Source organism: Ambystoma mexicanum, chromosome 10 (genome assembly GCF_040938575.1).
Source record: "Ambystoma mexicanum isolate Mex_15411 chromosome 10, UKY_AmexF1_1, whole genome shotgun sequence".
In the NCBI taxonomy this organism is placed as follows: Eukaryota; Metazoa; Chordata; class Amphibia; order Caudata; family Ambystomatidae; genus Ambystoma; species Ambystoma mexicanum.
The window spans coordinates 1,631,302,185-1,631,328,753 of NC_090932.1; the positions used below are offsets into that span (position 1 = coordinate 1,631,302,185).

At 46.3% G+C, this 26,569-nt stretch overlaps 1 protein-coding gene across 11 annotated transcripts in view; it reads left to right on the forward strand.

The window, feature by feature from the left end:
• Positions 1–26,569, forward strand: part of ARVCF (ARVCF delta catenin family member) — a 2,420,581-nt gene that overhangs the window by 1,423,782 nt on the left and 970,230 nt on the right. For all 11 annotated transcript variants that reach the window (XM_069620022.1, XM_069620031.1, XM_069620027.1 and 8 more), the window contains one exon: positions 12,471–12,559. The gene's annotated coding sequence lies outside the window, so the exon portion shown is untranslated. The remainder of the gene's footprint in view (positions 1–12,470; positions 12,560–26,569) is intronic.

Consider the following 26,569-nt stretch of genomic DNA (forward strand, 5'->3'; position numbering starts at 1 on the left):
AAAGCGTTATCCCTCAGTACACTAAGAAAAATATGGTTACGATATTAATGTAATATGACATACATTTCATACAAGGTGGATCATCATATGTAGCAGTGTGTCAAGACTCATGTTACCACGGGAAGTGTATGAACCCAAATCCCCGCTTTATGTGGCTCCGCCCTGTTATGCCAACATGACCCTCTTCAATAGCATAGCGAGTAGAGCGCTCACTTTGACATCTGTGCAGAGCCCGCTGGCATAGGTTCGAATCCTGGCAGGGCCAAACTCCACCTTTCATCCTTCCAAGGTCAATAAATGAGCACCACACACCGTGCGTAATAATAGGCAGCGCTCAGATGCCTGAGGGTTTGTAGCACTATATAAATGCTAAATTATTATTATTAATATGACTACAGAGCAAAATCCTATTCTGGGGGGACAGGGGTGGATAGGCAGGCATAGGGATAGGGGAAAGCCAGGATCGAAGGGGAGAGGAAGAATATTTAATCAGAAAACGTGTTCTTATAGTCAATGGCCTCCACAGTCTTCAATGATGTTGGCCCTTACCCCATTTCCTTCTGATTCGACAAGTTGCCTTCAGTGTTACCTCCCAGTAGGATGTGTTGTGTGGGTTGCAGTTGTTTCATGGACTTAATAATTACTGCACAAATCCGCCAGATGTCTCCGATATTCATCTCCTTCAGAACCTACAGCTAAATTTAAAATGGGTTTGATTAGTGCATTGGTAAATGCTGCCACCTGACCATCTTCTTGCATCCCTTCAAACTGCCTGCACAACTCAAGAGGATCAAAACATTTATTTGTCCACGTGATATGATCGTTTATATAGCGCCTATACACAACGTGTTTCAAAGCGCTTCAAGGCAAGGGAGAGAACAAGGGAAAATGCAATGACATTCTTACAGGCCATGAACAATAAAGATGTGAAATTAACTATCGTACTCGGCCTGACGACATTTCAGATAGTGCAAGAGCTAAGACATAGATAAGGAAGGAGATGGGAACAGACAGGCGACTACCGTACTAGGCCTGATGACATTTCTGGTAAAGCCGGTTTATAACAAGAGGAGAGGGAGAGGGGAGGAGAAAGGAGGGAGAGGAACAAAACGAGCAAATATAGTACTAGGCCTGATGACATTTCAGATAGTGCTGGAGGGGGGGGAGGGAGAACAAGTATGGGAGGGGTCTTTAATTCCAAGTGGGTGGTTGTTAGTGGCCCACATACCCACCCAATGAAATGGGCTCCCACACCCTGTGACTCTGGCAATGAAATCCCCTTTTAAGTGGTCCTTTAGGGTTTCCACTCCCTGCTGGTTACCTTTCATTGTTTAGCTGTGCAGAGGCTGATATACCTTTCCAGGGATAATCTGGAGGTTCTCGGCTGCTCCTGCCAATGCTGTATCTAAAATGTCACCGCATGCACCCAGGCCGAAATGTCGGGGGTAGCTCTAAACCTCAAAATGTTTGGTGAGACACCACTTTCAGAGACTGTGGGAGAGGGGCAAACATTCTTGTGTGGGGGCATCGCAATCTAACTTCTTTACCCATTCAAATGCTACTATTCTAGTGCAGCTCGAATGTTACAAGCTGTTAACAGCCAGAACTTCGAACGTCACTCATATTGGTTGAACAAGAAGCCGTGCTGCCTGCCACTGAGTCCATTGCTCACGACTGCGTCCCTGTGATGTTGCTGGGGAAAAGAAGGCGGGGGAAACAGCATGCACCTCTGGTGCAAACATTTTAATTATTGGAAACACTTGTGAAAAACAACTTCTATCAGTTAATCAACATTTAATGCTGCTGTCAGATGAATAATGTGAATGTGCAGCTAATTTAGACGTCTCAGTGAAACAAAGCCAAAGCACAATGTTGTGTTATCCCACCACGTCAAGCTTCATTTTGACCCATCCCACACCCAGCAGTAGCAACTGACTTTGCTTACCATACAGCACACACACAACCCCAGAAACCGTAATGGCTGCATGACGCCCGATGCACAGATAACATGGATAAACGGTCTAAAGCGCTTCCCTGCAACACAAAACCCCACGCCACTGGCAGAGCGGCACGCAAACTGGTACAGCTGGTTTAGTCGGGAATTCAGTGGTCATGCTGCGAGAGACGAGATAAATGGTCTTGCTCCTAGAGATGACAGACCAAAGTTGCCTCTCTGGCTTGCCTAATGTGAATGCTGGTATACACTTTGTATTGGGCTGCATGTTTTTATACCGGGGAACTGTATACCAAATGCCCATATATCGAATCTTTTATCTTGAAAACCTTTATAGTGAATGCTTTTTTTTGGAGGGGCAGTCTCCCCCAAGCCCTGGTTTCCTACCCCGAGAACCCCATCCCGACCGTTTCCTCAAAAAATGTAACCCTTTACCCGACCCTAAATATATTTGATATAAAGGTTTTCAAGATAAAAGATTAGATACATAGGGGATTCGATATACAGTGGCTACCCATGGCTACCCCCAAATGACGTCCATGGACTGGTCTTCAGAGAGGGTGGAAAGGTTTTGTCATGAGCTGTCTTAGGTTTGTTGGCAAAAGCCAACTGGACATCCTCACAATCCTGATCCATAGGATGAAGAGGTTGGACCAGCGCCTAGGGGATTTCGAGGGGTTTCATGATCTCAAAGAACTTTATTTAGTTATTTTTGGCGCCGGATATTTCTTCATTGGAGAAATTGTTTTGGCTTCAATGATTTTAAGTGTCTAAGTCAATTCCAGGATTTCTATTGTTAGAGGCAGTCGAATGTTTTAACCAGATTTATTCAGTACTCCTTTTCAGTTTTTTCAAGACAGAAAGATCAGGGGTGTACCAGTTGTTATGGTTGGAGTTTTCCCTCACCAACCTTTTCCTAACAGGGGCGACTTTATCCCACATATTAGTCATCCATTGTTATGGCCTCGAAGCGCTTAATGTTGTCTGGGTCCTTGATAGATCGCAGTCTGAACATTGCATGCTAGACCGTGCATAACACGGCCAGTAAGCAGCAATGGCTTTGGCAGCGGTGGCTAGTATAGTGATCGGGAAACTTGAGCCTCCGTGCATAACACGGCCAGTGAGCAACAATGGCTTTGGCAGCGGTGGCTCCTATAGTGATCGGGAAACTTGAGCCTCCGTGCATAAAACGGCCAGTGAGCAACAATGGCTTTGGCAGCGGTGGCTAGTATAGTGATCGGGAAACTTGAGCCTCCGTGCATAACACGGCCAGTAAGCAGCAATGGCTTTGGCAGCGGTGGCTCCTATAGTGATCGGGAAACTTGAGCCTCCGTGCATAACACGGCCAGTAAGCAGCAATGGCTTTGGCAGCGGTGGCTAGTATAGTGATCGGGTAACTTGAGCCTCCGTGCATAACACGGCCAGTAAGCAACAATGGCTTTGGCAGCGGTGGCTCCTATAGTGATCGGGAAACTTGAGCCTCCGTGCATAACACCGCCAGTAAGCAACAATGGCTTTGGCAGCGGTGGCTCGTATAGTGATCGGGAAACTTGAGCCTCCGTGCATAACACGGCCAGTAAGCAACAATGGCTTTGGCAGCTGTGGCTCGTATACTGATCGGGAAACTTGAGCCTCCGTGCATAACTCGGCCAGTAAGCAACAATGGCTTTGGCAACGGTGGCTCGTATAGTGATCGGGAAACTTGAGCCTCCGTGCATAACACGGCCAGTAAGCAACAATGGCTTTGGCAGCGGTGGCTCGTATAGTGATCGGGAAACTTGAGCCTCCGTGCATAACACGGCCAGTAAGCAACAATGGCTTTGGCAGCTGTGGCTCGTATACTGATCGGGAAACTTGAGCCTCCGTGCATAACTCGGCCAGTAAGCAACAATGGCTTTGGCAACGGTGGCTCGTATAGTGATCGGGAAACTTGAGCCTCCGTGCATAACACGGCCAGTAAGCAACAATGGCTTTGGCAGCGGTGGCTCGTATAGTGATCGGGAAACTTGAGCCTCCGTGCATGACACGCCTGATAAGCAGCAATGGCTTTGACAGCGGTGGCTCCTATAGTGATCGGGAAACTTTAGCCTCCTTGCATAACACGGCCAGTAAGCAACAATGGCTTTGGCAGCGGTGGCTCCTATAGTGATCGGGAAACTTGAGCCTCCGTGCATAACACGGCCAGTAAGCAACAATGGCTTTGGCAGCGGTGGCTCCTATAGTGATCGGGAAACGTGAGCCTCCGTGCATAACACGGCCAGTAAGCAACAATGGCTTTGGCAGCGGTGGCTCCTATAGTGATCGGGAAACGTGAGCCTCCGTGCATAACACGGCCAGTAAGCAACAATGGCTTTGGCAGCGGTGGCTCCTATAGTGATCGGGAAACGTGAGCCTCCGTGCATAACACGGCCAGTAAGCAACAATGGCTTTGGCAGCGGTGGCTCGTTTAGTGATCGGGAAACTTGAGCCTCCGTGCATAACACGGCCAGTAAGCAACAATGGCTTTGGCAGCGGTGGCTCGTATAGTGATCAGGAAACTTGAGCCTCCGTGCATAACTCAGCCAGTAAGCAACAATGGCTTTGACAGCGGTGGCTCGTATAGTGACCGGAAACCCCATCTGACACAGTACTGTGAGATTGGCCTCTACACTGGCAAGGATCAGTGCTCTAAGAGCACGATGGTGGTGATGTGCACAGTATAAAAGACTAATAACATAACATTATCTTTAGCAGTTGGTATGTGTTCGACAAAACAACAAGTTGTGTAATGTACTTAAAACCAGCACACAAAATGTTCCCACATCGGCATGTCAGGGGAACTCTTCAGGAATTGCCCCATTGTCTTATGTGCCAGTTCAACAGTTCAAGCTTGGGTATAGTGCTTAGATATCTCACAGTTGTAGTTCTTTATATATGTAAGAAAGCCTAACTGGAAACCACCTATGGCCTGCATACATACTTTCATTGCTTTAAAAATACATATGACGAACATGCATTGTGATTCATACGCCAGGGCCTACGTACACAGGTAGTCACCTTTAAGCTCTACACACCAGGTTCTCTACATCCCAAATCAATTGAGCTCATTTCCTAGCCAATGAATGAAAGGGAGATGTGAATCCTCTCGGGGGGGGGGGGGGGGCGCCCCACAATGCTTTCCTTATTCTATGTCCAGTGCTGGGTATTAGTGGCTCCTGAGGTTGCCTCTTCTTTGATCTGCCTCTGATGCTGCTGGAATCCGGGGATTTTCTGTTCTTTGCGCAATCCCCGGGGGTGCAGCGCGCTCCCTGTTTGCTATTCACCTTGTCTCTCCCTTCGTGCTACTCTCTCAAGGCATCACCAGAGCAAAAAAATGTGAACGTCTTAACAGTAGAGTTAATTAAAGGAAGGGAAGAGAGTGTGATCAGGGGTGCATGGAGCCGGGTAATCTTGGCATGACGGCCCTGTCGATAAGTCACAGCACCGAGAAATCTTTAGGCAGTGCTTCAAGCATGGTAATAAATTGAGGGAGGCACTAACAAGTTGTGAAACAATATTTGGGGGTGTGTCTTAGTGTAAAGACTGGAGGGGGTATCTTTACTCCTGCCCTCTATATGGCAGAGTAGAAGCACAGAGCACCCCAGCCAAGGTTCTCTATAGGGTAGTTATGGACGAGCAACCAAGGCTTAAGCTCTCAGGAGGTGATGCAGGCTGGTTCCTAAGTACAGTGTAGTCCCCAAGCACCCACAAAGGAATGTCCACACACTATGTTAAGTGCTAACACAGGTCTTTATATATAAATAAGGTTCAAGATATATACACAATTAATAACACACTTTGTACTCTGGCAATTCTAATATGGCAAGTATATACAATGTCTATGTGGTACCACACTTAGCTATTGATGCTTTAAAATGCATTAACTGCTGACAGTTTTAAGGGCATACAAATCATACAGCAACGTATATCAGTATAGATCATAGGAAGGAAGGCAAGTTAAGTTAAACAATGGCAGAATGTTTTCCACCTCTACCAAGGCACAATTCTGAGTGAGGAACCTCCCCACCTGTGCAACGTGTAATAAAGAGTATTAACAAACCCTGTCCACTAATGTTTAAATAGTCTTGTTTTCTGGAAAAAATGTTCAACTACTCCAATGTACCTGAGTTAGAAGAGTTTCTTCGATGGTTCGTCGACAGATCCCTCAAGAGTGGACTCCCTTCAAAGCAGGAGCTACAGGACGTCGAGATTCCTCGAAGAAATGTGAACACTTGCGTCGAGACTGCAGCTTCGACCTTTGCGGTGCTCGTCAATGATCGATTGTTGATGTCCTTCGAACATGAGGCACGCGGTGCACCTCGATGAAAAGAGTTTGGTGCCGCAAAGAGGACTCAGTGAAGAATGTAGGCCCGGCAGTGGGTGTCGGGTGTCGGCGTCCGCGTCGACGATCGGGACTCGACCATGGCTGGATTTCGGATCTTCACTTGTCAGCATCTTTATGGACTTCGGGTGGCGAGAAACACACCAGCGGGCTTTCCTCGGTTGTCGACGACCTCGACTTTCTCCGGCGGGCAAAACGGTCGACTATGATGGCAAGGGAGCCCTTCGTTCAATATTCTTAGGCAAGGTGGAGTGTTGCTGCTCCGGGTTTTGAGCAGCACTGCGTCAAGCTGTCCCCGCTTCTAGGCAACACGACTCGACTGGCTTCCAGCAGTTACAGGAATTCGCCAAACCCCAGTCGACGACGATGGACTTCAACAGGCTTGATGTCCTGGTGCTTTACTTTAAGATTTCTCGGCGAACCCCATCTATGGTCGACAGCTTTTCGGGACTGGCTTCCAGGGTGCCTCAATGAAGATCAGCTTCTGCACGATGTTCCCTCATAGCTCGAGGAGAGGTCTCCTAGCCAGGTCCTCTCTGGGATCAGTCCTTGACAGACTCGACAGCTTTTAGATTTTGTCGATGGAAAGCAGCAGCAAACCTTCAGCTTCTGAAAAAATTGGGAAGTGAAGGGTCCCCAGATATGCACATCTGTCCCTCATTCACACTCAGCTCATTCAGCCAGTCAGACAGAAGGGTATTCATGCAGGGAGGCAGCCAATCCGTGCACAGTGCATTTAGGCCATCCACCCAGACACCCATAACAAGGAATGTGAATTGGAGAAAGCACCCAGCCTTTCGGCACACCACACTGCATTCATGTCAGTTTCAGGCAAGGCTGTCTCAGTTGTTGTGTCACACACACAGAAACCATACACCCATAACATGGAATGCATATTGGTCACACACTCCATTCACCCAGGTCCCACCCACAGGGTGTACCCACAACATACAGTTACTGGGAAGGCTCCAGCCAGTCAGGCCTGGACTTCCCCACAATACCCTATGTGGTTCTTTCACCCAACAGAGTCAGGGTTTCCCAAGACTTTGGGACAACAAGGTAACAGGTAATAGAAACCAAGAGGCCACAGGGGCCATCTTGCCTCCTATCAGGAATCCACTGATTCCTACGGCAGGGCCTGGGTATCTCAAAATGGAGGATACCCAGAGCACTTGTCAAATTCAGCATGGAGCTTCCACCAGCCCATACCCTGCTCTGTGGGCCACACAGATGTGCCCAAAAACATACACTAGAGGTACAGGGTTGTACACCACCCATGGGTGCAATAAGGGTATCCCAAGGGTCTCTGTTCACCACAACCAAAAAGAGCAAGAGCTGCACCGCCAGGGGTCCCACATGGACTCCTGTGCAGAAAACAACACAGAACACACATGCTAAGGGAGTAAAGGACAAGGACATTGGAGGCCCTGTCCCTCCAATGCATTTCCAGCATCACACTTAGTACGTATATGACATTCCTAGTGAATCACAAATAGCTAAGGAAAGAGGTCTGGCTTTTGTAACTAAAGGCATGTTCTAACTCACACAATTGAGTTTTCAGACCTGACACTAAAGGGCTTAAAATCAGTTTTAGATGGTATGTTAAATATAAGACGATCAGGAGTCATCAAATTGGGAGAAAAAAAAATATTTAAAAGTAAAAATGAAACCTTACCAAAATAGGTTGATGCAATTAAAAACCCTTCAGTTGTTGGTTCCAACGGTTAATATCCCCTCAAAAATATCGCCGTATTCTTGTGGCAAAATTAAGCCATGGAACCTGCAGGGGACACCCCCAAAACCCCTATCATCTTTTAATGGACTAGGGGTCACCCCCACAGCCCCCAGTCCCAATAACCCCATAAATTATCCCCACTAATAATATCGCCTATGGCCTTTCCCCACAACCATATATATGGCAATATTATTGATGGGGATAATGTTACCCGATACCAGTTTTTTTTAAGGAAATCCAAGATTCTTATGTATTCAATGTAGTAAATCATTCTAATGATAAGACTTCAATGTAATAATACACTGCCAAAATCACACACTGTATTCCCTATATTTTCTAAAGAAATAATCTGAACTCCAAACGTCTGCAACTGATGATGTGATTCTAAACATGGGGTGAGAGTGACATCTTCTGGGGATAAGCAGTATCACCACCACACATCTTTTTATTTAGCACAGGAAAATCAGGCCCCAGTTCCAAGGCAGTTTGTGGACCTTCCCAGGACTGAGTACGCTTAACCTCAGCAAATTGAATGGATGGCTTGCAAGGACTCAACTCTGACCCTAACTCTCTAGAAGAAACAAGATTGTATGACACAGCCGTGTTATGGCTGTGATATGATATGATTGGTTATTTATAACGCGCCTAAGCATGGACCCGGGGATCAAACCTGTGTTGCTCCGTAACGTCTTGCTTCCAAGGCAAGCATGTTGCCCCTGAGCTATCCTCCCGATACTCCCAGTTCTCTTTCTAGGTGGCAGGGTTGGCGCCACGGGTCATCAGTAGTCATGATCAGTCCATAGTTTGTTTGGGTGATATCGGAGCATCAGAGCGTTTTAGCACAGCCAGGAAGCTGCAGCCCTATCCTGCGGTTATTAAGAGGTACTTGGAGTTCTGTCTATTGGAGATTAGCCCTAATAGTGGACAGTGGCTGCAGCAGACACAGGCTTTTGGATGAATCTTGGGCCCAACCAGGCAGTATCTGCCCTTTCAGAGTTACCATGCGAGAGTGCTATGGTTAATGGACTCGTTTAGATGATCCCACAAGTAAGGGTATCCACACACCTTTAAGTGGGCTGGGGCCTGCTGGGGCGCTGCCCTGGCAGACTCCAATACTTTCCTTTGAGGTAGGGCTCTGCTGGAGTTTCCCAAACTGACTTTCCCAACCTGATTTCCAAAAGTGCTAAAATAGAGGAAATGATTATGAATGACAATTCTTCTCATCCTCAGTAGATCAGCCCATGTTTAGAACCACATCCTCAGTTGCAGACATCAGTCGGAGTTACATCATTTGATTTCTAACAATGAGGACAAGTATAATATAGAGAGAGAACGTGGGACTCTTACTCTTCTGCGCCAAACACAAATTGATAGATTAGATATTAGGACAATCCGGGTACTACTCCTTCGGACGGGTGTGGTGTATCGGCATGGACCAAAAGCCCAAAGGCTCAAAATCCTGTATGAGCCTAATGTGCTTTGTCTTGCCAACACGTGTTTCGCCCTCAACAAACTCATGTCTGAACTGGTGGCCTGCATGACGTGCACTCTGGCTTAGTAACTAACTCTCTAGATATTGTTTCGATTTAATCCTGGGTTAAGGCTGAAGACCTTGGTTCAGAGTATCTTGGCAATGCGTCATAACATACACTATAATGTTTACTTTACGCGCCCTGATGTGACCATTAGATACTGAACTTGAGAGGATTGCTATGATATACCATTGTTTAAAAACATGATCGTATCTTTTCCCTCTTTTGTCTGTTCTTCTTTTTGCCCCCCCCCCCCTCCCTAGGTGACACATCGTTGATCCACTTTCAGGTCGATATTATTTTTTATTTATAACCTGAAAAACTATTGTGTTACAATGTTTGCTGGAATCATTTATGATTGTATATCATTTTATGATTTGGACCAGCCCTGACAAAGACCTGAGTTTGTGGAGGTCGAAACACGTGTTGGCAAAACAAAGCACGTTATGAAGATATTATAGTGCATTTAAAATACAGAGCTTGAAAAACGTAGGACTTCGATTCATTGTCTGTATTAGAATTTGAGTGGTAGGCACACTGCATAGACCCCCTTCCTCTATATAATATAGAGAGTTGATGATTTGTTTTTTACAGCATATGTTTAAGTGTTGCCATTCAAATGAAACATTAATTCATAACAATCACAGATTTTCTTCTAAAGAACTGAGGAATTGAAGGTACGTTGACTTATTTGGATTGGGATTTTATATTTAAATGTCTTTATAGTAGTTGATTGTTCTTCTAACTAGGAATTATGTTTCGCACACGTTTCAGTCCTGGTATGAAAGCTCGACCGTGCCCGTTAGACCACTTATAATTATGATAATTGTTCTTTTCTAGCGCGCTTAACACCAGCGAATGGTTTCTGAGCGCGGGATCGAGATTCGGACCTGTGTTGCGCTGCGTCGCCTTGCTTCCAAGACAAACGCTTTGCCCCTGAGCTATCCTTCCTCCCCAGCTGCTTTACTGATGTCTGACCCAGGTCTCTTCCGTGTTCCTTAGCTACATAGGATTCTGAGTCAAGCCAGGCACTTCTTAGGCACCGCCCCAAAACATTGCCCCTCTCGATTTTATATCCTACTTAAAGCACCACCCAACGCTCACTGGTGACATTGGGCACTGGTCACTGATGTGTCTGGCTCCATTGACCGGGTGGGCACTGGTCAGCATCCACAGATCTTGGCCCTTGGCACCATTTCGTTGGGTAACTTGAAAGGCAGACACAGGCTTCAGAGCATGAAAAGGATCGAGTGTCACAATGGATCTCACCCAGAATGTTAATGTTTGGAGATCCAAATGGATCCAACGCAGGGTTCTCCAACTCCGGGCCTCGAGCGCCAGAATCTTGACGGGTTTTCAGGATATCCCTCATATAATTTCTCAATATTCATGAGAAAAATGTGCATACATTTAAAATCATTGCATGCAAATTTATCTCATGAATATTAATGAGTGGTATCCTGAAAACCAGACATGGATCCGGCCCTCGAGGCCTGGAGATGATTCCAACAAGATGCTTAGAAGAAATGGCGACAGGCTCCTGTTCTCATGGGAATCGTGGGGCCGGCGAAATGGGGTTCGCAGCACCAATCTCATTTCTGTATTCCCTCGAAGTCAGAGGTCCTGCCCTGCCTGGTTCAGAGCAGCGCATTAAAACTTCAAGAGCAGACACACAGGCTCTCCTTGGGCCATAGAAACCTGGAGTTTCCAGAGAGTGGTAACCTGCTCCATATGCAGGTATGTTCTGCCTACTGGAGGGAAGTCTTTCTACTGTCTCTAGGCCCTTACGGTCCAGTTCATGGGGATACCAGCATTTTGGGGGTTTCGGTGTAGCATCACCACTCGGGGCAGCCACCGGGGCTGCTGCATACCAGAAACAAGCTGGTACCCTTCCCAGAGGCCGACAGGTGAGAGTACTCACCTGCGATAATCGGGTATTTTCAGTTCCCCCCAACAGTAGAAGACTACATCCTGCAAGCTCTGCATGTAGACTTGCCACCGTGCCAGACCTATAGGTCACCACGCACAGTTACAAAGTGGGCACCCTGGAGAATCGCAAGCCAAAAAAGAAAAATTACCATAAACAAAGAGGTGCTATGGTGAACTACGCCCAGCTTAGGGTTTTTAGTTCCAACATCCCCCTCCCTCCTCCACACCAGCCCCGCCCCCCTGTCTCCCTTGAAGCAGTAGAGCTGATCTTAGAAGCCTGTTGGGTGGTGTGAGTGAGAAGGATTCTTGCAGGCTGTATAAGCAACCCCAAGTAGCATGACCCCGATCAGCCAATACAGCCCCCTACCATATATCAGCTATTGAGGTCGTAGAGCCGGGGGCGGGGGGGCGCCCGCCACACCCACAAACCGCATGAAAAACTCACTCACACATTCACACAGTCGCCCATGTGCTAGCTGACCCATCTGCCATGAGGACCCACTCAGTGCAACCTGTCCGCTCAGTAACTTACAAGGAAACGAACCACGTTGCTTCTCAGCCCTGGGCATAGGCGTGCCCAGGGAGTGGCCTGGGGTGGCACGTGCCACCCCTGGGATCTGATTGGCCACCACAGGTGCCACTCCATTAGCCTAAACCTTGATCATTATCTGCGGGGACTTCCATGTGAACTGTATGACGAGGTCATATGTGCCACCCCTGCATAAGGCAGTGCCCCACTTGCGCCACCGCACTGGTGCTCGTTGCTTGGAGAGGGGGCTCCCAAGGCCTGCTGGGAGATGCCCTTGTGCAATGAGGAGGGGGCCAGGGGGTTATCTACTGCTTGTCCTCTGAAATCTAGATTCTTTATGATCTAATCGCTTCCTGTGGGAGATGTTCAGATGTTTTTTTTTCTTTCACTGGCTGAGTATGACTTAATAACCTCCTTTCGCTTTCTCGCAGACACCGCTAATATCCGGAGCGGAGTCTTATTCGGGATCTGAAAACTCCACCGAGGGACTCCGCTGCCAAGGAGGGACCACTGTAAAACGGTATGGGGGATTCCTTGCATAAAAAGGCACCTCGTGCCCCATTTAAATGCCTTATCTGGCTATATAATGATAATGATGTGTTATTTATATAGCGCCTTAATCCAAAGCGCTTATACACCTTTACATTTCACAGTGCTTAAGCACCATTATGCAACGGATGGGAGGGGCGTGGGGATGTGTGGGGGTCTCTCCCAAGTAGTTATTGGCGGTGGTGTGCTATGTTATGTTACTGGGATTTTTACCATGCACTGTTGCCAGTTTCATGTGGGCGGGGTGGTCCTTATTCTTGGATACCTTGAATTGCCCCCCCGCCCCCCGCAACCTCGTCTGCCAAACCCCTTAAAGAACATTTCTACTGCCAATCACACCCTTTGAATTTAAGGTTGAGTTAAAATATCTCGCAACATTAGAATCTGAATTATTTATTTAACGATTCACATGGGTCTGTGTTTTGTTTGTTTAAATAAAAAAGAGAAGTCACGTTCACCTTTTTTTTTTAGGTTAGGGAGTGTTACTTTGAAAGCTGACACATTGTTCAACAAACTTCTGGAAGTCGCTTGCAAGGTGGTGGATACCGCGTCCAATTAATGTTGTGGGGTTTAAAGGGGGGAGCAGCGTCACAGCGTCTGGAAAATGTGTGATGTTTGTATTATCGATATCTGAGAACTCATCTGCCACTTGATAATGAAATAGGTCTGTCAGAGCAGTTTTTTGCCAACTCTCCTCAGCTTTCTCCTGTGACCGGAGATGGCCTCGTCTCCCAAGTGCAGATTGTGTCATGTCATATTCTGCATTGTGGACGGCAGGCTTTTATCATGAGTTAGTGCCCCCATTTGAAGGCCAGTAAATGCAGTACATGTTCTAAATGACCAGGGCTGGACTGGGAACGAAAGATGGCCCTGGACATGTTTTTCAAAGGGCCCCCATATTAACATGTATTGGAAGCTTTGTAACAAATTCTTTACTGCATCCCACTCAAAAGAAGCCCATGGTGCAGAGGCCCACCAGGAAATCTCCAGAGTTCTCTGTAGGCCAGTCCACCCAAGAGTAACCATACTGAAGAGGCCTATGGTGCAGAGACCCATCAGGAAAACTCCAGACTTCGCTGTAGTCCTGTCCACCCCTGGGTAACCACACAAAAGAGGCCCATGATGCAGAGGCCCAGCAGGAAATCTCAACAGCTCTCTGTAGACCAGTCCACCCCTGGGTAACCACACAGAAGAGGCCCATGATGCAGAGGCCCACAAGGAAATCTCCAGAGTTCTCTGTAGGTCAGTCCACCCTTGGGTAACCACACAGAAGAGGCACATGGTGCAGAGGCCCACCAGGAAATCTCCAGAGTTCTCTGTAGGCCAGTCCACCCCTGATTAATCATACAGAAGAGGCCTATGGTGCAGAGACCCATCAGGAAAACTCCAGACTTCGCTGTAGTCCTGTCCACTCCTGGGTAACCACACAAACGAGGCCCATGATGCAGAGGCCCAGCAGGAAATCTCAACAGCTCTCTGTAGGCCAGTCCACCCCTGGGTAACCACACAGAAGAGGCACATGGTGCAGAGGCCCACAAGGAAATCTCCAGAGTTCTCTGTAGGCCAGTTCACCCTTGGGTAACCACACAGAAGAGGCACATGATGCAGAGGCCCACCAGGAAACTCCAGAGCTCTCTTTAGGCCAGTCCACCCCTGTAAATGACACAACAAATGTTTTTAAAACTTAACATTCAAGCGCTATGAGGCTGCACAGGCGGCAGATGCGTGCTGTACAAATGTCTCTTAATGAAATATTTACTGTGCCCCGGGATCCTTGGGGCACAGAAACGGGAAGGCCAGTCATGAATGGTGTTAGTGAGTAGTTTAATGAAAGACCCTTCAGACCTTGTTGGGAATTTATTTAGGGTTTGATTGTGTGTTCTTCGATTCTCACTCCAGTGATTGGCCGAGGGTGCAATGAGCCAACGATCAACAAATCTGGTCCACGCCAGGTTTTCAAGATACCCAGTGACGAATGAAATAGCTCCCATTGTCAGTCTCAGTATTCTCATCCATTTTGTATGGATAGCCTGAAAACATGGAGTGTATTTGGCATTTATTTGATTTCTTTATATTATTATTTAAAATGCGGACCTAGCTCTAGAACAGGGGAGTGCTGTACAGGGTGTGGGTTGCCAGTGCTTTGGCTGGCATATTTTAATAAAAGTACAGTTAAAAGATGCCAGCTGGTGTTGTTGAAAAAGCCACATTTTGAGAGATTTGCGGAATTGGGGATTTGTGGGCACTTTCCAGTCCGATACAAGCATCGACCTACGGTCAATCCATTTGGTCAATTTGCTGAGCGAGGAGCATGTGCCACCAGATATGTGGATCTTAGCTGGTGTGCTACTCGAGACTGCTTTATAGATGAAGCACGCAGTCTTGTACAGAATCCTGGCCTGGAGAGAAGGCCAACCTAGTGGAGGTGGGGAGCCAAGTAAGCAGCTGCAAGCCCTGTAGGGAGGGCATTTCCCCCATCGATGTGCAAGATCACAAGGGCCTGCACTACAGTCTGGAAGTCCTGTGGCGGGATGAAGGGTTTGATTTTTTGAAGGGTTCAGATTTGGCACCAGACCATTTGGGGCTTCTTGGCTATGTGTTTCTGGAAGTACAGGCTGCTATCAATCGTGAAGCCTATGGACTTTGCTGAATCCGAGAGTTGCTGATCAAATCCTTCAAGGCACATTTCATTGTGCCATTGTTGGATGAGTTGTTGTTTGGCTGGGGAACCGATGAAGATGAGGATGAATTTGGTCTTGGAGTGGGTATGTTTGAGGTAGGCATTTGTCAGGACTGTGGCCGAAGAGCACAGGGCAAAAGCTATATCTCACAGTATGCACTATATATTAGGGTAGATTCCCGAGGCAATGCTAGCAAATAACAGAAACAGGGTACATACCAAGCTGGTCTGAGTTGAGACAGGTAGTCATAGGAACTGCAGGGACAGCAGCTGGCTGTAAGTAAAGAGACAGGGAGAAAGCAAAGACAAGCAAATATACTGAGCAACATGGATTTATCAGAATAAAGGGTGGAATGGAATATGATAATGGGTCTCCGGGGATTAGGGAAAGCCCTTGGGATCGGTACCAGCAGTTTACTCTTAATAATTGTCATACAGCAGCGTCATGAGTTAGGCGTGCCGAGGAGAGTCTTGTACTCAGTGTAAGGGTAAAACTGGAGACCATATACTGAGGCAGGTAAGACTCCAACGGACTAGGTGAAGGCAACAGAAGTCTTTCCCTTATCTTATCTGAACAGAGACCAACCCAGGGGTCACACTGTAAACAGATACAGAGCAGAAGCACAACAGTGGACCACAATGTAATACAATTGGAAAGCAGTGTTGAAATAAGTAACCAGATACAGGACAGGATAGATAAACAAATTACAAAGCATAGACTGGAATATCAGAATGCACAAGGCAAAGGACTCGGGCAAGACAGGTCACTGCCAAAACAACGAATACGAGGGATTCAGGAAACTACTACTTAAGAACAGGTACTAGAGCTATGGACTAACATCTGGTAATATCGCTGGCAAGGAATAAACAGGTAAATCTTAAGAGAGAAAGAGAGAACAGCTGGCAGAAACAGGACAAGTCCGAAGCAGAAATGCTTACAGAAAAAAAGGGTGTTTACAGAAAGTCAGAAAAGATATCAGCAAAGAACTGCATGTCTTTAAGAGCATAACAGGACAAGGTGTCAGAAGTCAAAAGCCGGAAATCAAGGATAAGGTTAAAAAGCAGGCAGACTGCAAAAGCAGCAACAATCAACAGGATTCAGAAGCCAAAATCAGGATATTCAGAAAAGGTTCAAAACCACAAACTCCCAGTGCAAGCAGTTGACTGAACAACTGCTTCTGTTCAAAGTGAGCTTATGAAGACCCTCCCAGCCAACAGCCCCACAGGGTGGAGCTGATTGCAGTCTCAGGCAGCTGTGTTGAATCAAGCCCAGCCCCTGTTTCAGTAGCCTGCAGCAGTGGATTGTCATGTTATGTTAAAGTTTTTTTTCAATTAAAGTCTCTGTAGCTTTCAGGAGCCTAGCCTGCAGTGGCTTGGAAGAGGTCAATGCATTCGGGGCCTCTCCAGCTCCTCTAGTAGCTTACTGCAAACAAATGTACTTAGAATGCCTCCCCCAGCCCTCGGCCTTTTGGACAGCATACATGTGCCAGAATGCATCTTCTGGTTTTACCCAAAACCCGGAATGGAACATGAAATTAGATTGGCCCAAAACTGCAGTGGTAAAACAAGTAAATGAATGCAGAAGCGGTGTGTAGGTTTTAAATCAGCAATTATGCCATAAACAAAGTCCCTGAATCCATGCATGTAGTGGTGCTGGATGGCAGGTGGGCAGGATGCTGACAGCAGTCGACATCTAGGATTGGATGATGGCTAGGTAATCGCCGAGGCTAAAGATGTCCTGTGGGCTTTTTATTCTAAGGTACAGCAGCGTATCGTCCACGTATTTGTGGGTGGCTATATTGTGATTTTTGAGGAGAGCATCCAGAGGCCCCATGTAAAGGTTAAAAGTGATTGGTCAGAGGATGGAGCCTTGGGGGACTCCACAGCAGACCTGGGGTTTGTTTTAAATGCAAGCTCATCTGGACAGCTGTGTGTCTGCCTTAGTGGTAGGAGGTAGAAACCTCCCCTGTTACCGATGAGGAAGAGGATGAGGTGGTTTTCAACAGCTTAGAGATCAAGGAGGACAAGAAGGGATGAGACGGCTTCATAGATGATTTGGATGGCATCATCCACCACCTGGATGGTGTTTTTCTTGATGCCACACTTGGGTTGGATCCCCAACTGATAGTTGCTTAGGAGGTGATATTGTTCGATTCTGGAGAGCAGTTGTGTAGCAACTACTTTTAGCAAAAGTTTGCCATTAAAAAGAAGGTTTGTAATGGGCTGGTAGTTGGCCAGGTCTGGGTCAGTGTTTCCGAAAGAGGTTATATGAGGCCAGTCTTGAGGGTGTCCGGAAATTACTATTCTGTGAGGGAGGCATTAATGATGCTGAGGGGTGCGTTGAGCACTGGGCCCATCAGTTGTTTAATGATGGAGCCCGGATTAAAATCATCCAAGTAGGAAGTAGGTTTGAATGAGGCAATTATTTTCAGGCGGTCTGAGGGAGAGAGAAAGAGAGGAGAGAATTTGGTCTAGAGGGGCAGTGTGCATGCTGAGGTGCAGGGGGGGGGCTTATGCTTTAATGGTTGATTCGATGATTTGTCAGATTTTGCATATTTATTTCAATAAAAAAGTTGTTTATTCTGTCACATTTATTGTGAGCTGCTGTCACTTTGGGATCGGTTGAGGTCCAGACTTTGGAACTCGTTGGTTAGCTTGTAAGGAGGCCCTGGAAAAATATACTCTCTCCACCATATTTTTGATACATGATAAAGTAAATTAGTATGTGGCTCTTTGCCATTTGCACTGAAGTTTAGCACACTCCCCTCGCCCACCCACCCCCGTAAGATTCCAGTTGATACCTATCATGCAAGTGCTCTGGTGATTAATATATGGGTCAAAATAACTCTCTTACTTGCAGGGGAGAGTAAACATCTACATAGCACCTAGCCCCTAGCCCCTAGCCCCTGGAGCCCATTATTGAAGGATTTCACCCAGAATCTACGCACAGAGACAGTAGGCGTGGTTATGCAGATTTTCATTCAAGAAGGCTCTCCTCTGCCTCTAGAGGTTGCAAGCAGTGTTGCACTTCTGTTTATCAGCAGTGAAGACCACTTAGACATTGTTCAAGGCAATGGATTTTATGTGTGGCACAGATTCCAGGACATTACCACTAAAAGGCAACAAAGTAAATGAAATGGAAGAACATTCTAGAATCAACACGCTCAGAAAGGCGCAATAAAAAGAGAAGCGAGAACAGGACAGATATTATGAAAGGTATTATCAAGAAGGGAGTGCTAACATTAAATAAAAACAGCAGGGAAATCGGATTTTGGCATCTCAAAACTAGCAATTCTAACAAACAAGCATGAGGTGGTAATAATGCATAGTATTAGCATTTGTGCTCTGCGTGCGGGGGTAGTTGGGGATGGGCAATGGCAGTCAATAGGTGCCCGAAGCCCAACTTAATGGGCCCAGTGAAACAGGGACTGTCAAGGAGAGCTCAATGCAGGGACGTCATTTCACCAAAATGCCTGGGGTAGCGGAACTGACATCACACGGCCCTTGACCTCTGATGACATCACAGGAAGTGATGTCGTTTGAACCGGCCCAAAGTGACATCATGGGAAGAAATGGAACACAACCTTTCACTCCTTGACAAAACAGGAAGTGGCATCACATAGCATTGTTTCTAACTACATTATGAAAAATATGGTTACGATATCACTGTAAAGTGATATACATTTAATGCAAGAATGGATCACCATATTTATCATTAATATCAGCGCGTGTAGGCCTAAATAACCAAATTACTGCTAATGCAAGCAGACGTCCAAGGCCAAACTATAATGAAGTGTTATTATACAGCACTTACTCTTAAGCGCTTCATATAGAAAAAATGTGCATACAATATTACCCAACCTTTGTTGTTTATTCATCAGCCCCAGCAGGATGAAAGGCTGAGTTGACCTTGCCGGGAATTGAACCTGCAGCCTGCAGATCACACACACATTGCAGCAGCGAGCACTCAACCCACTGAGCAATCTTAACAGCTATAGCTATCAGAAAAGCAGACACTCCAGAAACAAAGAGCCACATGCTGCTGGCCACGGCCCAGGGGCCTCAATAAAAAAATTTTTAAAAAGAAAAACATGTTCTCTTTTTTGTTTTTTTAGGGGTAGCAAGGGAGAGCACAGGGGTAGCAAGGGAGACCTTAGGGGTCGCCAGTGTGACCCCTGGAAACCCCTAAATGACGTCCCTGGCTCAATGTACTTAACGGTAGGTGTTGGCCCCTCCCTGCATGAGGCACTGCTGCTTTAAGCACTTTTTGAGGTACTTCATGGACACCCTCAAAAGACGTGACAGGTGCAGCAACATCATTTGGGGATCTCCAGGGGTCGCACACGCAACCCCTGAGGTCTCCCTTGTTACCTCTGTGGTCTCCCATGCTACACGTAAACGGAAGCTCCTGGGCTGCGGCCAGTACCATGTGGCTCTTTGTTTCTTGTTCAGACCTCTAGGGGTACAACACGTGTAACACTTTGAGCAGTGACCCTAAATAAGAAAGAACAGGAATAACAAATAATGTGTCTTTCTGGAATTCTATACAAACATTGCTAGACTCATTAAGGGTTTATTTCAGGCACACTTCATTGGGTGAGTCACTGATTTAGTCTGTTCTTAAACACCTCAAATTCACAATGCAGAGAAAAACTTCCCAAAAACATTTAGAGTAGAATAAACATCAATTGAACTGAACTGAAACTAGCCACAGCCATTTCCCAGGCTAAAATTATCATGTACAAATACGGTAAATTTTCAATCAAACCAGCATGGCACTTCTGGACCATGAAAACAGTGCCTTGTCTTTTGTATGGTCTTGAAACCTTATCAGTTACCACAAGTTTTCAATTTGATAAATGGGAGGCCAAATATTGGAAGCAAATTTTACACCTTCCTCATTGTATCCCAGGTGCCTGGGTGAGATATGAGCTGCGGCTGGTTTCTCTCCATGCGCTCCATTACTGGCGTTTATTCCTTGTTCAGAAAATGCCTCATGTCACAGACCAAACTGTCATCTTAAAAACACTGTCTAATCACGTATTTTCTGAAAAACATGCTTTGTAACTGCATAGTCAAGAAAAGTGTATCAAATTTTGGCTAATGCAAATGTTTCAATTGATGGATTACTTACTAACCCAGATAAAGCCAAAACGAAGATTTATGAGGTCGACTGGATCAAGACATTGGTATCATGCCTACAGTACCGAGACGTTGACTCGTAGATTCCCCCCCTAAAAAAGTACGCACCATTCCTCCATATTTGGTGAGAACACCGTCAGTGAAATACCGCACTGAGATAGTGCGTTTACGCTTCAACCTGTGGCTCACGAAGGATGTTCAGGTCAAACGAAAACTACGCTTGTCCCATGACAATTATTGTCTCTTTTGCCTGGAACGTGAGGCACGAGAAACTTGATTGCATTTGGTAACAAGTCTAAGGGAGGCACATTTTGCGCGCCGTTGCAATTATCTGGGAGGCCTGGATCCTGCTCATTGTTGGTCGTTGATTCGTTCTTCCTCACATATGTCGATCCAAATTGCCACTATACATTTTTTGACAAATCTGAATCTAGAAGGTGTCAGGAAATGACTGTAATTCTGTTAGTACTATAAGATGTCTAGAATATGACACTTGAATAGTTTACAAATGAATCTAATAGCAAATGGCAAATCAATACGAATATGATCAAATTGTTTTATTTTGTTTACATTTGTAACATTTTATGTATACATTTTGAAAGGTTGATTTACTTCAGCTAATTCAAATAAAAATTATAAATAAATAAATAAATAAACCTCAATTTCGGACTATGGTGCTACCAGAGGGTTGCCAGCAACCTCGTATTACCATGTCCGCCGCCTGACATCCCACAGGCAGTGGTGGCACGGTAAGTTCCCATTCCCATGGACTCTGTGGGAATGGGAACACTGAAGCACCGTTAACGGTGCTGGTGCTTCAGTGAAAAACCTGCCATTAGGGGCCTGAACTACCAGCAGCTCAGGCCTGCTGGTTGTTCAGTGCCCCTACCAGCAGACTCGCAGTGACCCGATCCGGAAAAGGTGATGGTAACAACAACTGGGTCACTTATGAGGCCCTATATGTTTTTTGCTTTTCGCAAGTTGCAGTTATAGCATGTTTTTTTTCTGCCGTTGTCTCTGTTCCTATCATCCCAAGACATTCCATCTCGGTGGCCTCAGTTACTTGACAAAACCCTTGTGCCTAAAAGCTTGTGTAGAGTGTAGAAATGTTTGACCATAGCACATACAGTGGCCCTTGATTTAATTGTGCCACAATTAATGCTTTGTTGCAATGTGTCTATCTTTCCTATCTCGATGGCTTGCTGTTCAGGATGTTTGTTTGCATGTATGAGGTAATGAGTGCCCAGAGTACGGGATGCCATGTGAGTACGCTGCTTGCCTTGCGCTACTCTGAATGCTTTAATACACAGTTTTGAACCCTCCCAATGGTATGCACTTTGCCAAACTCTGAAGCCTGAAAAGTAGATCCACGCAGGCTTGGCATGTGGCCAACTTTGCACCAGACCTGCAGATGAACTGGCCTGCTGTTAAATCTCAGGTACCAGTTTAATGATATCCACTACAGAGTGTAATTTGCTTTCTGACTTTGTGAACATTCAGACATGTAATTGCTCATTTTACTATAGCCGGTAAAATAGCTGTAGCCAGTAAAATAGCTCAGTGGTTTGAGCCCTCACTGCTGCGATGTGTGTGTGTGTGATCTGCAGGGTCGAATCCTGGTAAGGCCTACTCAGCCTTTCATCCTTCTGTGGTTGATAAATGAGGACCAACACAGGTTGGGCGATATTCTGTGTATATTTGTTCTATATAAAGTGCTTAAGCGTAAGTGCTATACAATAACACATCATTATTGTTTGGCCTTGGAAATCTGCTTGCATTCACAGTAATTTGTAATATGTTATGTTATGTTAGTTGCATTTATAGAGTGCTGCCTACACCAGCTAGGGCATCATGTTGCAGAGGGGTAAACTATGCAGGAACCAGTAGAGGAAACAGGGAAACTCAGGCTGAAAACAAAGAAGTTGTCAGTGCACAACGAAAAGCCAGAGGGTCAAACGTCGCGCGTAGGGAAAGTGGGGAGGAGTTCCATAAAAGGGCCGCAACCACAGAAAAGGAATGTCCTCCCACCCATGACAGTTTAAAACAGGGAACAAGAATCCGCAAGTCTGTGGAAGAGGGAAAGGAACGGGCAGGGACATACTGAATACATTACCCCTGCAAATACTCTGGCCCAGTTTTATAAACAGCCCAGTGAATCAGGTAAAGGGCCTTAAACCTCACCTGTGTGGCCACAGGCAGCCAGTGGAAGGCAAGCAAAAGAGGAGATGCAGAGGCAAAGTGAGCCCAAGCCACAGGCTGCATGGCTGCAGAGTTCTGAAGGGCCTGTAACTGCTGGAGTAAAAAACCGGGCTGCCCCAGGAAAAGCAAATTACAATAATCTATAGAGCCAGACGTAAGAGAAGACACAACCAAAGGACGGAGAGAACACGGAAGATAGGGCACGACTTTATGCAAAATGCGCAATTTTCAATGAACTGCCTGACAGATAGCGCTGACCCGGGCCTGCACGGACAATGAAGCGGAAAGCTTCACACCCACCCTTTTTACCACGCTTTTTACCACTGCGGACGTGGTGGGAAGGGGGCCAAGTTCGATAAGCCAAAATGCTGAGGACCACCCAGAGGACTCAGGAGTGGAAACAACAATCAGGACCGCCCTTTTTTCCCTGTTAAGACAAAGCCAGTTTTCGGCCATCCAAAAGTGGACAGCTGTCGGGCCCTTATGACTCCGCTCAGCCGTGGCAAGAAGAGAGAGATCGAGCTGCACCAAGATCTGAGTGTTATCCACCTATGAGAAACACTGAAACCCAAAAGAGTGAAGCCTATACAAGTCTATATATGGGCCTATGCACACTAATATTAACAATACATATGGTGAACCTTTCTTGTATGAAATCTATATCACATTACATTGATATCATAACCATATTTTTCATAGAGCACTTGGGAACAGTGCTATGTAGATGAGCAGGTGGACACATTGGGCCTCATTACGACCCTGGCGCTAATGGGTTAACGGCACCGTAAAAGGCTGCGGTGCCGTTAACCCATTAGCGCCTGATTACGAGGTCCCTTTGCGGGACCCGACCTTAACGGCTGGTCTACACCAGCTGTTAAAGTAGGGACCTGTAAAGGGACCTTGGTGCTAAGTACGGTACCGCAATTTGCGGTACCGTACTTAGCGCCTTCCCCATTCCCATAGAGTTCTATTGGGCGAAAATGGGAATGGGGAAGGGCCATGGTTCAATGGGGGATTACCGCCCTGCCAACCTTGGAATGGGGTGGTAATTCCCCTTTGAACCATGGCGGACTCGTTACAACACCGGCACCAACCATGGTGCTAATAGCGCCATGGTTTAGCGCCGGTGTTGTAATGAGGGCCATTATCCCTCGCTCCCGCGCCCTCACCTCCATCATACAGGAATCGGAGAAGAGCTGTTTATGGGACACCAGGTATCGTCCCAATACTGCATTAAGTGTATGAGGGACGATATGCACTCAGGCAACCATATCGAATGTACTCTCGCACTGAGAAGATGTCTGCACACACCATTGGACATCAAGGAGCTCTACGTAAAATCTGACGAGGGCAGAGTGACGTCATGAAGGAGACATAGGAAGACGCACTGAAACAATATGAAAAGACTCAATCAAAAGATGTAACTGAAGTAACAGGAGAAACATGTACTTAAAGATGAAGAAATCCTACGCACAAAAAAGATAAAGTAATCTGCTGATTAAAAAGTGTATATGCGCAGAAACGCATGGTAGACGAGACATATAGAGGCTTGCTGTAGAGGAAAACATAATGTGGCTGCGATGGCCATAATGGAAAGATGACCTCGGACTCGTACTAAATTCAATCAAGAGACAAACCAGGGTTGCAGAGTCAAGAGACGTTGGAAAAACAACTTTGTGTGCAAAATATAGAGGACTCTATTTGACCTGGGATCAAGGATGCTATTTCAAGGAATAATTGCAAGGAACAAGGGCATTCAAAAGGATCAGCCATGTACGTAAGACATATTTCTCTTAGATTAAGGAAAGAACAAATCATCTGCAAGAGTCATATAATGGACAATTAAAAACGTGTAAAGTCTGCACAAGGTGGAGTGAGCAAATCTCCAGAGGCCAAGTGGAGCAATGACACACAGTATAATTGAATGAAATAGCAGTAGACAAGAGGTCAAAATGGACAGATTTGCGGTCTCCTCACGTGTGATTCAGAAGCCGAAAACAGGGGCTATTCATTAAGCTTCGGATGAAGATAGTGATGTGCTTACACTCCCTTAAAAGTCCCAGGACAGAGAACAGGCTGCAAGGTCAACTACAAACAAGAAACCTTGGCTCATGGCCGGACCGATGATAGAGGATGCACTGAATTGGGAAGGCGGGGAGTCGTCTGAAATTGCTCTAAGCACCTGGGGTCCATTCTGCTTACGTGCTGCTAACGAGCCGAAGGTCCAAGGTTGGGAAAACATGCCAACCAATCATAGGGTTTTTGTGGCAACATTCTATACAATGTTGCGTAAGCAACCCGCTGCCATTTCTCTGCTATGATCAGTATTATTATAGGTGGTTCGAGGAACGCTTAACAGATAAGGGGAAGCCAATGGTGTCATTAACACGTATGTATACTATAGGCAGATATGTTCCCTTAACCAATCCCTCCCTTCAATAGGTTTCATGGTTTGTCACGTAGGGTGATGTCATAGATAACGTCCTTTGGGGTATAAAACCTCTGTATAAGCAAGTTTGTGTGTGTGTGTGGACTACAGCCTGAAGTTCACCAGATTGCCCTAATTTATTCTATGCTGATAATAAAGTAGTAGTTTGCCATATTATTTGAGTCCGTCCGGTTATTTGGGTCTGATTTCTTTATTGGTAATTCCATCTAGCACGAGAGACGCTTCAAGGTGCTACAGCACAGCTATGTGATGCCATTTCATGTTTTGTCAAGGGGTGAAAGGTCATGTTCCATCGCTTCCCTTGATGTCACTTCGGGGTGGGGTCAAATTACTTCACTTCCTATGATATCATCAAAGGTCAAGGTTTGTGTGACGTCACTTCATCTACCCCGGCATTTTGGCGAAATGACGTCCCTTCTAAACTGATTTCACCTGGCATGCCACCACCTCTCAGGCCTCCTATCAGGGGCGTTGCTAGGGGGGGGGCTAAGGGGGCTAAAGCCCCTGATCTTTTGGTTGTAGCCCCGGATAGAATCTCAGGAGCTACAGCCAAAAGACTAGCTAGCCCCCAGTCCCAACAGTTCCGACAGCAGTTTAGCCCCGGGTCTTTTCCAGACCTAGCAACTCCCCTGCCTCCTATCCTCCTACATCTCGCTCCTCTCCATTTCCCCCGAGCTCCATGGAAACGGAAGTGGGCTCTGCTCTGAACATTGTCTGCTATTTCCATGGCAGCCATCTTATTTGTAGTTTTTTTAGCCTCAATTAACTTGGTGTATAGCATCCTGGATATTACCCCAGGTGCTAAGGGGGTCATTATAAGTTTCCTGGTATCCCGCTGCTATTCCCGAAACTGACCTATCGTTTCCGCCACCTGATATCACGGTACAGTTCGGCGGAAAGGGCGGTCATTCCCCATTCCATGGAGTCCCATAGGATTCCATGGAGGGGATTGCTGGAATTACGGACACTGCTATTACCGGTGCTGGTAATTCTGGCCTTTTTTTGCCAGTGGGGGCCTGATTTCCCTCCAGCTCTTGGCTGGAGGTAAATCAGTGACCCCCACCTGCAAATTTGTGTTTTCCTGGTGCGGTAAAAGTGCCGGTAACAGATTTAGCAGCACTTTTACCGCATTGGGCAAACTGTAAGGACCTCCTATGACTTGGTTTATATCAAACCTTACACATTATCATCATTTGTTTATTATTCTTGATGGTTTTATTAATTATTGATACTGTGTTTCTTGAAAGATATTGCATCCGCAAAGGCTGCCGCCTGATGGCCATGCCTGAGTGTAATTACACCTTTGTGCATCGCCTGATGGCCATGCCTGAGTGTAATTACACCTTTGTGCATGCGCCTGATGGCCATGCCTGAGTGTAATTACACCTTTGTGCATCGCCTGATGGCCATGCCTGAGTGTATTTACACCTTTGTGCATGCGCCTGATGGCCATGCCTGAGTGTAATTACACCTTTGTGCATGCGCCTGATGGCCATGCCTGAGTGTAATTA